The following is an 11,009-nucleotide window of genomic DNA, read 5'->3' as shown; positions in this document are numbered from 1 at the left end:
TTTGTGTGTGTATATATATATATATATATATATATATATATATATATATATATATATATAGTCACAGGATATGGAGCACAGAACAGGGAATAGAGTCAGTGGAATTGTAACAGCTCTAGACAATGTCAGAGGGGTAGTAGTTTGGGGAGGGGGTTATTACTTTGTGAGGGTATAAATGTCTAAGTATTACATTGTTTTGTACACCTGAAACAAACAAACAAACAAAAAAGCCCTTCACAAAAGACCACACCTTATATATGATTCCATTTACATGAAATGCCCAGAATAGGCAAATCTATGGAGACAGAATGTAGATTAGTGATAGTGTGAGGCTCAGAGGACTGGGGACACGGAGAGTGCTAATTAGGGTACAGGGTTTGTTTCAGGGGTGATGAAAATATTCTAAAATTGATTGTGGTGATGATTACACAACTCTGAATACACCAAACTTCATCAAAGTGTATGCTTTAAATGGGTGGATTGTATGGTATGGTATTTAAATATTGGATTGTAAGGTATGTGAATTATATCACAATAAAGCTGTTACATATAAATTAATAATAATCAGGTCGTCAAGAGGTGACAGCCATTGCGATAAACGGGGCTAGGACTGTGGAGCCTCAGATGAATTCAGTGTTTGGAGAGCTTACACTTGTGGAGGCCCCTGCTGGAGACAAAGATCTCCGTTCAGGAGGCAGACACCCAGTTTTCTTGAGTGGCCTCTTCTGGGCCGTATCTACTGTTTGCAATGCTCAGGTTCATTAATCCCTCTCTCGAAGACAGCATGGTTTCCTAGCTGCTGCCTTTGCTTTTACATGAGAGTGTAAAAATTAAAAAGAGTAGCAGCAGAAATCAGCCTTGAACACACCCCTTCCCTCTTCTGTAGGGCTCGCTGCGTTAGGAGGGTGGCACCGCTTCCTGTGCTGGGCCTGGCCTCTCGGTGAGGCGCTGCGGGCCCCATCTTGTATAATTATTCAAATAACCGGTTCTCGCCATGTGGCCAAGTCAGTCATGTAAAAGCAAGGTTCCATCGGGGCCTGTGGGGCTTGGTGGTCCAGATGAGTTTGATGTTCTCACTACTGTTTTCCAAGCCTCAATTTTTGTAGTGTTGCAATGACACCAGAGTTCATGAGGGCAGCCTTGGAAAACGTGAGGAAGAGGGCAGTTCCTGGATTAACCGTGGGGCTGTCTGCGTGCGCTGTGTGCAATACATGGTTAATTTAAAACTCCCAACCATCCACGCAGAGTGGGAGCTCTTATCTCTGCTTTTCAGACTTAGCAAGGGGGGAGCAGAGGGATTAAGAAGTGTGCCCAAGCCTCTACGGGTAATAGGAGGGACTGGAAAGCAGACAGCCTGACTGGGTTTGCACGGGGTGCCTCCTTGTGCAGGAGGGGCAAGCGTGTGGGTCGCAGCCAGAGGGGCCTGACTGGGAAAAGGCACTGGCGTTTCACAGTCGGCAAAACGCTGCACCCCTAGGCCTCACTTTCCGCCTTGGTAGACTGGTGGTAATAATACCGGCCATTTCCCAGGATGCCATGGGCATTATAACGCATGTAACTTACCTGCCGCGTAATAGGCACCCCGTAATCAGCAGCTCCCCATTCTCACATGGACCATACCTGGAGCTTCGGGTCTGGTGTAGCCATGCACCCCTCTCTTGGTAGTGACTTTCCAGGCTCACTGACTATCCCCCAGGTGCTAAAGTAGCGGGGACCCTAAAATGGTTTGTTTTCACTCAGGTAGGAATGACTTTGGATCCCAGCTTATGGTGTGAAAAGAAACAGCTATGGTACCGAGGAAGCTCTTGCTTTATCAGTGCTCGAGTATGCTGTTTTATTGTCAGGAAAAGTATCTGAGTAAAGAATGTGGCCCGATTCACCCCACTCCTAGCCCATGTGCCGTCCACGCCAGAAGGCAGTCTCAGCTACATAGAGAGCTTCCCGCGTCCAGTTTCCAGAGACTTGTGTCCGTGAAGCACTTTATTTTCATCTGTTTTTCAAAAGATGTGAACAAGATTATTATAATATAAAAAACAAGAATGCCTTTTAAAGTGAAAAAAATAAAGTTTCGTAACCTGGGTACTGTAGGGAAAACCAAATACCAGAACGAGCCTTGCGCTCAGCCTGTGCGCCCTGCCCGGCTTGCCTTTGGACTAGACTCCACACCCATTCCCCAACAAATGGCGATTTGTGTGTCGGTCTGCTAATTAGTGTGGCTATTTCCCATTTTGTTGATGAGGCTTAACTAAATGTCAAGGGGACAGCCATGAAGATCTCCCAATTAGGCTCCCCATTTGTAACACCCGGCCCTTCTCCCTTTTGTGTGGAGGTGACAGTTCCGGCGGCAGCGCCAGCCTAACAGGGCTCCAGGGAAGGATCCTCCTCTGGTTTATTGAAAACAGGGCCGGGGAGGCCCCGGGGGGACACAGCCACTGGCCACGCGTGGAGCAGTTTTCATCTTGGCTGCGGACCTGCCGCCTTTCATCAGCTTTGCTTTAGAACAAAATATGGCCGACTCGGTGAATAATGTTTCGACCGGGTCTCTCATCTAAGATGGACTTGTAAAAATTTACTGGAATTTCTAAGAATGAGAAATTCCTTTAAGTAACATGTAAAATTTATATGAATCTAAGGTACTGCTCCATATTAAATTGTATTTGCCATTGTTATTCTAGTAATAACTGTAATGTGTGTACCTGTGTGTCTGCATCACACACACACATGCACCACACACGGACACACGCTCACACACACGTGCACACACATGCACACACACACCACATACACACACATCACACGCGCGTGCACATGCACACACGCACACGCGCACATCACACACATCACACACACATGTACATGCACACATATCACACACCACGCACATCACACACACATGCACGTGCACACACACATCACACATGCACATGCACACACATGCACGTGCACACATCACACACACACGCATCACACACACATGCACTTGCACACACACACACACACACACACACACACACACACACCCCACTCTGGGCTGGTGAAGCTGCAGGGGGGCTTAGCTGGATTACAAGTCGGTGTTAACAGATGGATGGCCCTGAGCAGCAGAACCTAGTGAGGTGGTGGCTGAAGCTTTTTGTCCCTAAGCCTTATTAAAACCCTGGCACACATCACTCTTAACTATTTCTTGTCTGGGACCGATAGCAACCCACTCAGACTTATTTTCTGTGTATCTGGTGATGTGAAAGCCGCATGAGGAAATATGAATGGGAGGTGATTTTTCCATCTGTGACATGATAGAAAGCAGTGCCCTGTTGGTTGGTGAACGCCCACACTTGGAACGTAGTCAGGGCTTAAACCCACACACAGTGTTCACGAAGAGAAATATGTGTAATAGGCAGAATTCCTAATAAGTACTAAGTACCAAGCACTAGTATATTCGCAGTCATTTCTTCTATTTTTAAAGTATATTCACATAGAGACTAATAGTTTGAAGTATAGTTCTCTTTTGAATGCATAAATGAGGAAGGTGTTTACACCATAAAATACGGTCTACGTGATTTTCTGGGTTTTTTTTAACCCATTATACAAGATAAATAATATGTACACTTCAAGTGAAACTTGGCTATATTTCTGAGTCCTTATGTATTTATTGGTTATAAATCATCCTAATGGATTTGCGGAATACAGCAGAAGAGCAGTGAGCTCATTTGTAATTGATGGGTAATGTAATTTCATCTTTAAGGCTATACTTAGAAGTTATGTATGCCTTTTTGGCATGTAGAGACTTGCATGTAAGTTATTTCAAAGCCACATTTTGGTTGAATGGGGACTTAAAAAGAAATCCCAATATGTAAACATGTTTTAAAAAATATCAGCAATCAGATGGTTTACGTTTTACATATAGTAGATACCGTATTTTAAAATGCTGCACATGAAATTAATTTTCTGTGAAATGTATAAGAAAGATAAAAACTTAGATTCTCTAAATTACCCAGTCCCTAAGCATAATAGATGGTGGCGTATTCACACCTGGGAGGGCATGATTATGGTACTGTGTTTATGACACACTTGTCTTTTTTGGAATTCAGTGGATGGTGTTTCTTGCTCAGGTGACATAATAGATTTCAGAAAATGGCACACTTGTTGGGATCTTTGGAAAAATAGTCCATTGAATGGCTTTGCTTTATTGGCCAAGACAGAAATGGAATAGCCATTGTTTGCAGAGAAGTACCCACTCTCTTCCTCTGACAAAGAAAAAAGTGATTGAAAATCACGAGAAGGACCACTGTGACCTGGGGGGGGGGACGTGTGTGAAGGAGGGGCCCCAATAACTGGAAAGCATGCGCACTGCAAATTCTACAAAAAACAAAAATAAGTTGAACCAAGTCATGATAAGCAAAAAACGCTTCATTTTTTATTTTTAGTGCTTTGTTTAATTTGGCTCAGGATTGAAAATTCTGTTATTGTGATCAAGCTAAAACGTTGAATTAAAGTGATAAGGAAATCTATTAGAGCTTCAAATGATAAAAAAAGAAAAATTGAAATGTGTTAAGCGAATATGTTTCTATTAAAAGATGCTCCCCAAAAATGCTGCCTAAATGAAAACACATTTTAACCCTCTGTCCTGAAGTTACTCTTTCACATAGCGTGTATTTAGACTAATTTATTCTAATTTCACTAATTTTTAAAGTTGCTCTCTTAAGCCCAGTTTGAAAAATATGGGCACCATATTGTTAATTTTAAAGGAAGTTGTTTTTTTCTGTTTTTCTGTTGAAATATTAATTCCCAACATGTCAAATATGATTGTAGTTCAGTCTGTGCCCTGCAACTCCCTACCCCCAAAATTCAGTTATGGGTTACAAGAATGCCCTCTAGTGGGCATTATATAATATACTTGCTTTCACAAGGCAAAATTTATAATGTTAAAATTTACCTTTCAGAGTAATCTTTTTTTAGAAACACAATAGAATACACATTGAGACATTTGTATTGTCATAAAATGTTCAAGAATATTCTTTCAAAGAAATAATTCAAAACTAACTCTTTAGTAACTGACTTCAATTTTAAAATGTTTAGCTTTGCTGAATAATATCTATTGGGTTGTCGGAAAAATCATGACGTATTTTTTCTATGTTTTTCGTTGCAAAAATGTGTTATGACTTTTCTGACAACCCAACAGTATGTTAAAAAGACGTAATGGAAGATAGAGTCTCACTTAATGTGAACATGTTCACTATATATTATGAAATATTTTTAGGTTAAAATGTACCATTTTGATGTTATAATTCTACTCTTGAAATTTATTGCCATGATGGTTGTCATTTATTACAAAGTCTTGAAACAAAAACAGAAGTACTCAATTTTTCCATTTAATAAATATAATGGATATTACCGTTCTAGACTTTACATCAGTAATCGTGTCACCAATATTTTTCCTCACTGGTTTCTGTTCTGTTTGACCTTGTGAGAGTTCCTCCCCATCACCTCTTTAATTATTTCAGAGGCTTTTGGCGAAATTAACAACAGTTCTCTCTATTCCCGCAGTACCCAATTTTTACAGATAAATTCTTAATTCCTCCCAGGCATCCTGGGATACAGAAATGACGGGTTTTCCTCCTGTTTTGTGTATGAAGCTGCTGCTTTCAGGCCAGAGAGCAGTGTCTTGTCTTCGCAGGGCTGACTGCCGCTGCCTGGTAGCATCCCTAAGACAGAGACTGCCAGGATACCAGCAGATATGTAACGGCGAGAGCGTGATCGAATCTTACTATAATTCGAACTGGCTTTATATCTACTACACGTGATTGCATTTCCTGGTAAAGAACAGAGGATAACGGAATCATACGTAAATCTCTCTAACAAGTCAGCGGTGCCCCACGCCAGTTACAGAGCAGGGCTGTGTGTGCAGCCCTCCCGTATGATTTCGCTGGTTTTTCTAGCGTTTGAGTATAATACGGTCATTTCACAGAAGTCGAGTTCCTCTTTGCCATTATCAACGCCTTTGACATTTGTAAGATAACGCTGTTGAAGCCAAAATATAATTGCAATTTCTGTTAAAAGATTCTTGCTAAGTCACCCCGAAACCATTTAAGAGACTCTCTACACATATACGCATATTTATGCTTATTGGGTTGTCAGAAAAATCATGACGCATTTTTGCAATGAAAAACAGAAAAAATACGTCATGACTTTTCCGACAACCCAATATATAGTGAAATGGCTATCTGAAAAAATAAAAACCAGCTGTAATTATTTTACAAATCAGATATTTTCATCCTAAGTTATTTACCTTTTGCAAACATAGTTTATTAAATGTTTGGAAATAATATGATTCTGTTCATCAGTGCTGACTTTTTAATTGTTTATCCCAGCTGGGGAAGTCATCGTCACATCAGTAGTGAAAGGAGCCACAGTCTGTGTTTTATTGAAAATACAGTGGACTTGATTATGTGCTAAGAAATCTTTTAAAATGTTGCAATATTGAAACCCTGTCAGCAAAAGTGAAATTGCAAATAGTTTGCCATTTATCAAAGGATTACTTATTTATTTATTTGGCTTTGAGAATAATATTTTAATGGTGTTATGCAACGTCTTGTACGTATGCTGCTCAATAATCTTTCAGTGCTAAAAAGTTGCTGCAAGCACTTTGTCAAAATTTGCTTTTTCAAATACTAAAGAAGAGAAAAAATGATGAAACAGTGTATCTTCAATATTTATAGCTAATGTAATTTCATCAACAGTCCTTAAAAGTTTGCCTAGATGTATTAACAGTTCACAGCCACATTGCATTTAAACACAAGTGAGTAGCGAGACCTCCTGTGAGTTCGTGGCCTTCGTCCCACCCACTAACCCACCGCAGTGAGTCTGTTAGAATGACTGTTGGACAGCTTTTTATACAGTCTGGTCCGCAGTGGAGAAATGAATTCTAAGGTACTGTGTTTCTTGGGTGATTTTAATACAGTATTTTGCCAAACTAAACTTCCTAAAGGAAGTCAGAGCTACCGAAAGGAAACTTCCCACCATGACTAAAAGGACTCTGTAAAGGGATCAGTCCTGATTTCAAATATTCTGTCTCTAAAATCTAATAAGATTTCTTTAGTCTAATTCTAAGATGGTCCCCAACTTAATATTAATTAAAATTAGCTTCCATCAACCTAGTTAGTGCTGCAACGTGCACCAAACGGAGAGTCTATCTAATTCAGTCCACCCCAAGCTACCTGCTATCTGCTGTGTGCTAGTTTACAGATTTCAAGGTCATGTCCCTCCTCTGGACACTACAATGTGCTAGGTCTGCTTTCAACACCATTTACCTCCCCTTCCCTTCCTAAGGACCGTCATTTACAACTTCAGAAAGACTTTCCTTCACTCACCTTCGTCTGTACTCTTTCTTTTCACTTCCAAACATCACCTCCACCATTAAATAGAAAGACCCCACGTGGCAGTGTAAAGATCTCAAACTGTGGAGTAGAACAAACCTGGGCCCGCGTACCAGACCAGCGGGGCCACGTGCCTGGTGTTGGAACCTGAGCACCTGTCCTCTCCTCTCCAAGCCTCTTAGCCTTCACCTCTATAAAATGATGACAGTTGTGTCCCCCGCCCCCACAGGGTTATGGTGGAGATGAGTCACGTAGTGATAGAATTGGTTCTGCCAACACTCACTAGAAGTCGAATAAATATTAGTTATTATTGTTTCTGTCCTGTCAGCTACAACAGCCACCTCCACAGAAACTGAATGAATGCCCCATTGCTCAATGAGTTGCATGTATTTTTTGTGTATTAACTCCATATCAGGTAAATGATGTTCACATATTTTCTTCCATTTCATGAGAATAGGAGGAAATAGTCGTTTTGCTGCTTTTCATTATAGTGATCATTTTTCGTTTTGTCAATCATTGTTTTGCTGTGCAGAAGTTTTTTTGTTTTCTTTTTTAAAGATTTTTTATTGGGGAATTGGGGGGATGGGAACAGTGCTGGGGAATTAGGGGAAGGGGAACAGACAAGTTGATGTTGTTTTGTTCTTCAGTCTAGTTGTGGAGGACGTTGCTTCACTGGCCCAAGTTGGCACCATCATTGCGCTCTTCCTGGGCGAGGCAGAGATTATAAGAATTTTTTTAAAAATGAGATGTGGCTACTACCTTACTTTCAGTGAACGTGCAGTAGCAGTTTTCTGTGGGTTCTCAAATATTTGTTGAAGGAAAGCAAAAAAGGCTTTCTGTTACTCCGCATTGTCAGGGCCTGTGGGCTGGGGTCGGGGCCCAGTCTACGTCCCCTACAGCTTTCTCATCTCCGTTCGCTCCTGGGGCCTCTGACCCTCCCCCACTTGCTCTGACCAGCCGTAAATCTAAAGGCTTCCAGCCCTTTGTCTTCTTAGTTACATCTTCCATCTAGTGGTCAAAAGGGTAACTGCAAGGTGAACGGCTACCTAAAGAACACAGTGTCCCAACCAAGGCAGGCTCCAACCCACGTGCGCCCGCAGCCATCTGTCACTCCATCACCTTTGCCCCATCGTCCCCAGCACAGGGCCTTTGTACCTTCTGTTCCCTCTTATCGTCACCTACTTAATACCTACTAACCTTTCAGAGCAACTCAAACATCTTCAGGGAAGGACTTCCTTTGACCTTTCTGATTAGGTCAGATTCTCAGAGCAGTCGTAGCTTAGGATAAGTTATTCAGTCCTAATGTGTGCTTAGTTTGTGATCATTGCATTTAATTCGTGTTTCATTTACTAGAACATCATCTCCATGAGGGAGAGGAGCCCTGTTCTCGGTCATCATTCCACCCGAGCACGTGGCCCAGCGCCTGGCACACAGCAGGCGTTTCTGTATCTCTGCTGAGTGACTGAGTGAATAGAATGCCCTTCGTGCCTCGTGCACACTGACAGTTCTGCAATTAGTACAGCCTGCAGTTAGTCGTCTGCATTGTGCAGTTTCTTAGGAGTTTTTAATTCATTTAGATACTCAACAGAAACCACCTACTATGTATGGAGGGGCACATTTTTTCTGGAAATATTAATTGCCTACTTTAAAGAATAATTTTATATTAAAGGCTAAGATGATAACTTCCTTATTTTATTTGGCTCATCAGCCAATGAGGGGACCAGTGAGTTATAAAAAACGGATACAGGGTAATCTGAAGAGCAGACACCTAGACTGTCAGGAACACTGAATGTACGTGCCGATAGTTCCCCAAACCGCCAGCACCCACACCAGGGTAACAGCATGTCCCTGGGACAGAACTGACTTGCACACTTGTGGACAAGAAATGTTTGCATGAGCGTCGGTCCTCCACAAGTTAGCGTCCATCTCTGCAGGTTACAGAGTTAGGTCTATGAACGGCACATACCTCTAGTTCACACGTGATGTGGACCCTGCGTGCAGAGAGCGCAGACGGGAAGGGTGTAGGCAGAGCCCTCGGTAATTGTGCAGCGTGCGCAGCAGTGCAGTGGCCAGTGCTGGTCACGGGAGGACCCTCGCCAGCAGAAGAGAAGCTTCACAGAGGTGACATGTGGGTCAGAGACCGAAGGGAAGCTAGGATTGTTCCAGTAGAGGAGAAGGGAGATGCTGGAAGAGGCGTCTGTGTGTAGTGCTGTGACAGGGAGTACAGGTCATTTGCTGAGGCAAGAGTGGTGGATGGCGGCCAGTCAGACGTGGGGAGAAGAACAGGAAGGCAAAGCAAAAAGGTGGATCTTGACCATGTTTGGATGGGCGTCTCATTAATGCCAAGAAGTTTGACCTTAACTTAAAGGAAATCAATGCTTTTAATCAAAGGAATAAAATGACCAGATACGAGGTTTTTAAAAAGTAACACATTGAGGTCTATTTTGACAAATGCATATGAGGTTTTAACAATAAAATTGTACGATGATGATTTGACGGATGAAGAGACATTCTCTTGATGAATTTTAGTTGTATTTTTTATTTCACGTACATTGTGAGATATTTGATGGTTGAGATGGTTGTATTTCGTTTGGCAAGAACAGCATATGTGCATTTTTATGAGTATTATCTATCAAAATATGGTGTTACTTAAGTGCATTTATTAATCTCCAAGTTGGATTTGATTACTAATGTCAAAATCCATCAAATAAATAACAGATCAAAGGATTTTTCCTGAGATTGTAAAAATCAGTGTTATACCAAGGACTAAATAAAACATGTAGCTTTTTTTTCCTGTTAATTATTAACTGTGATACCTTATTTCCTAAAATGTTAATCATGTTTTAAAATATCAGAATTTGAAAAGCTTGAGTTTTACAACTAAAAGAGGTTGTTGGCTAACTTCGTGGACACCCAGAAAGTGTCATTATAGTCTAGCAATGCTTTCTAAATATTAGCGGTAGTGTGAGAATCTTGTTTCTTGCGGCAGTAAATTAAACAAAGCTGGCTATTATTAGTACTCTGATCAGGAGGAAAAGAAAAAGTCTTTCCCCCTTTTCATAAAAATGTATAGAAAAAGGTACACATTTCAAAATACAGAAAAGAAAAGCTTAAATAACAGCAAAAAGCAAATACACAGGCAGCAGGAGGTCGGCTCACCTGTGACGTCAGCTGATTCTCTAGGTGCCGACTGTGTCACATCATTTAGCAGAACTTTGGAAAAATATTTATAAGGTTGTTTTTCCTGGGAATCAACTTATTTTTCCCTTTGTCTCAATGTCTTTACTATGCTGACTGCTTGGTGGCTGTATCTCTTAATTTATTTCATAATCACTCTTTTATAAAAAGCATCTGTTCCCAAATATAGGCCAGATTATGACCCCCTTGGTGCTTATTTCAGGGAGTTGTACATAATAATTTACGATGAAAGCGTTTCTTGACCCTCGGAAACTTTCCCATTTTACATTTATTACTGTGAGATTTCTATCCAGGTCTGAGATAGAATGATCTTTTTCTCTGAATGCGTACGATATACACAAGTCATCCTGCTAGCGCCGCCTCTGTTTATTATCGTTTTAGCTAGGAAGATAAGCAGATGTGCACCCCTCCCTGAAGCTCAGTCAGTTGGATTAAACGTGT

General features: G+C 41.3%; 1 protein-coding gene across 1 annotated transcript in view; it reads left to right on the top strand.

The window, feature by feature from the left end:
- The window catches only part of DENND1B (DENN domain containing 1B), a 192,702-nt gene that overhangs the window by 171,790 nt on the left and 9,903 nt on the right, over positions 1-11,009 (top strand). The window lies entirely within an intron of this gene.

The sequence above is a fragment of the Hipposideros armiger genome, unplaced genomic scaffold (assembly GCF_001890085.2).
Source record: "Hipposideros armiger isolate ML-2016 unplaced genomic scaffold, ASM189008v1 scaffold_37, whole genome shotgun sequence".
Classification (NCBI taxonomy): Eukaryota; Metazoa; Chordata; class Mammalia; order Chiroptera; family Hipposideridae; genus Hipposideros; species Hipposideros armiger.
Note: the sequence above shows the minus strand (reverse complement) of the source record. Positions and strands in the feature narration are given on the sequence as shown.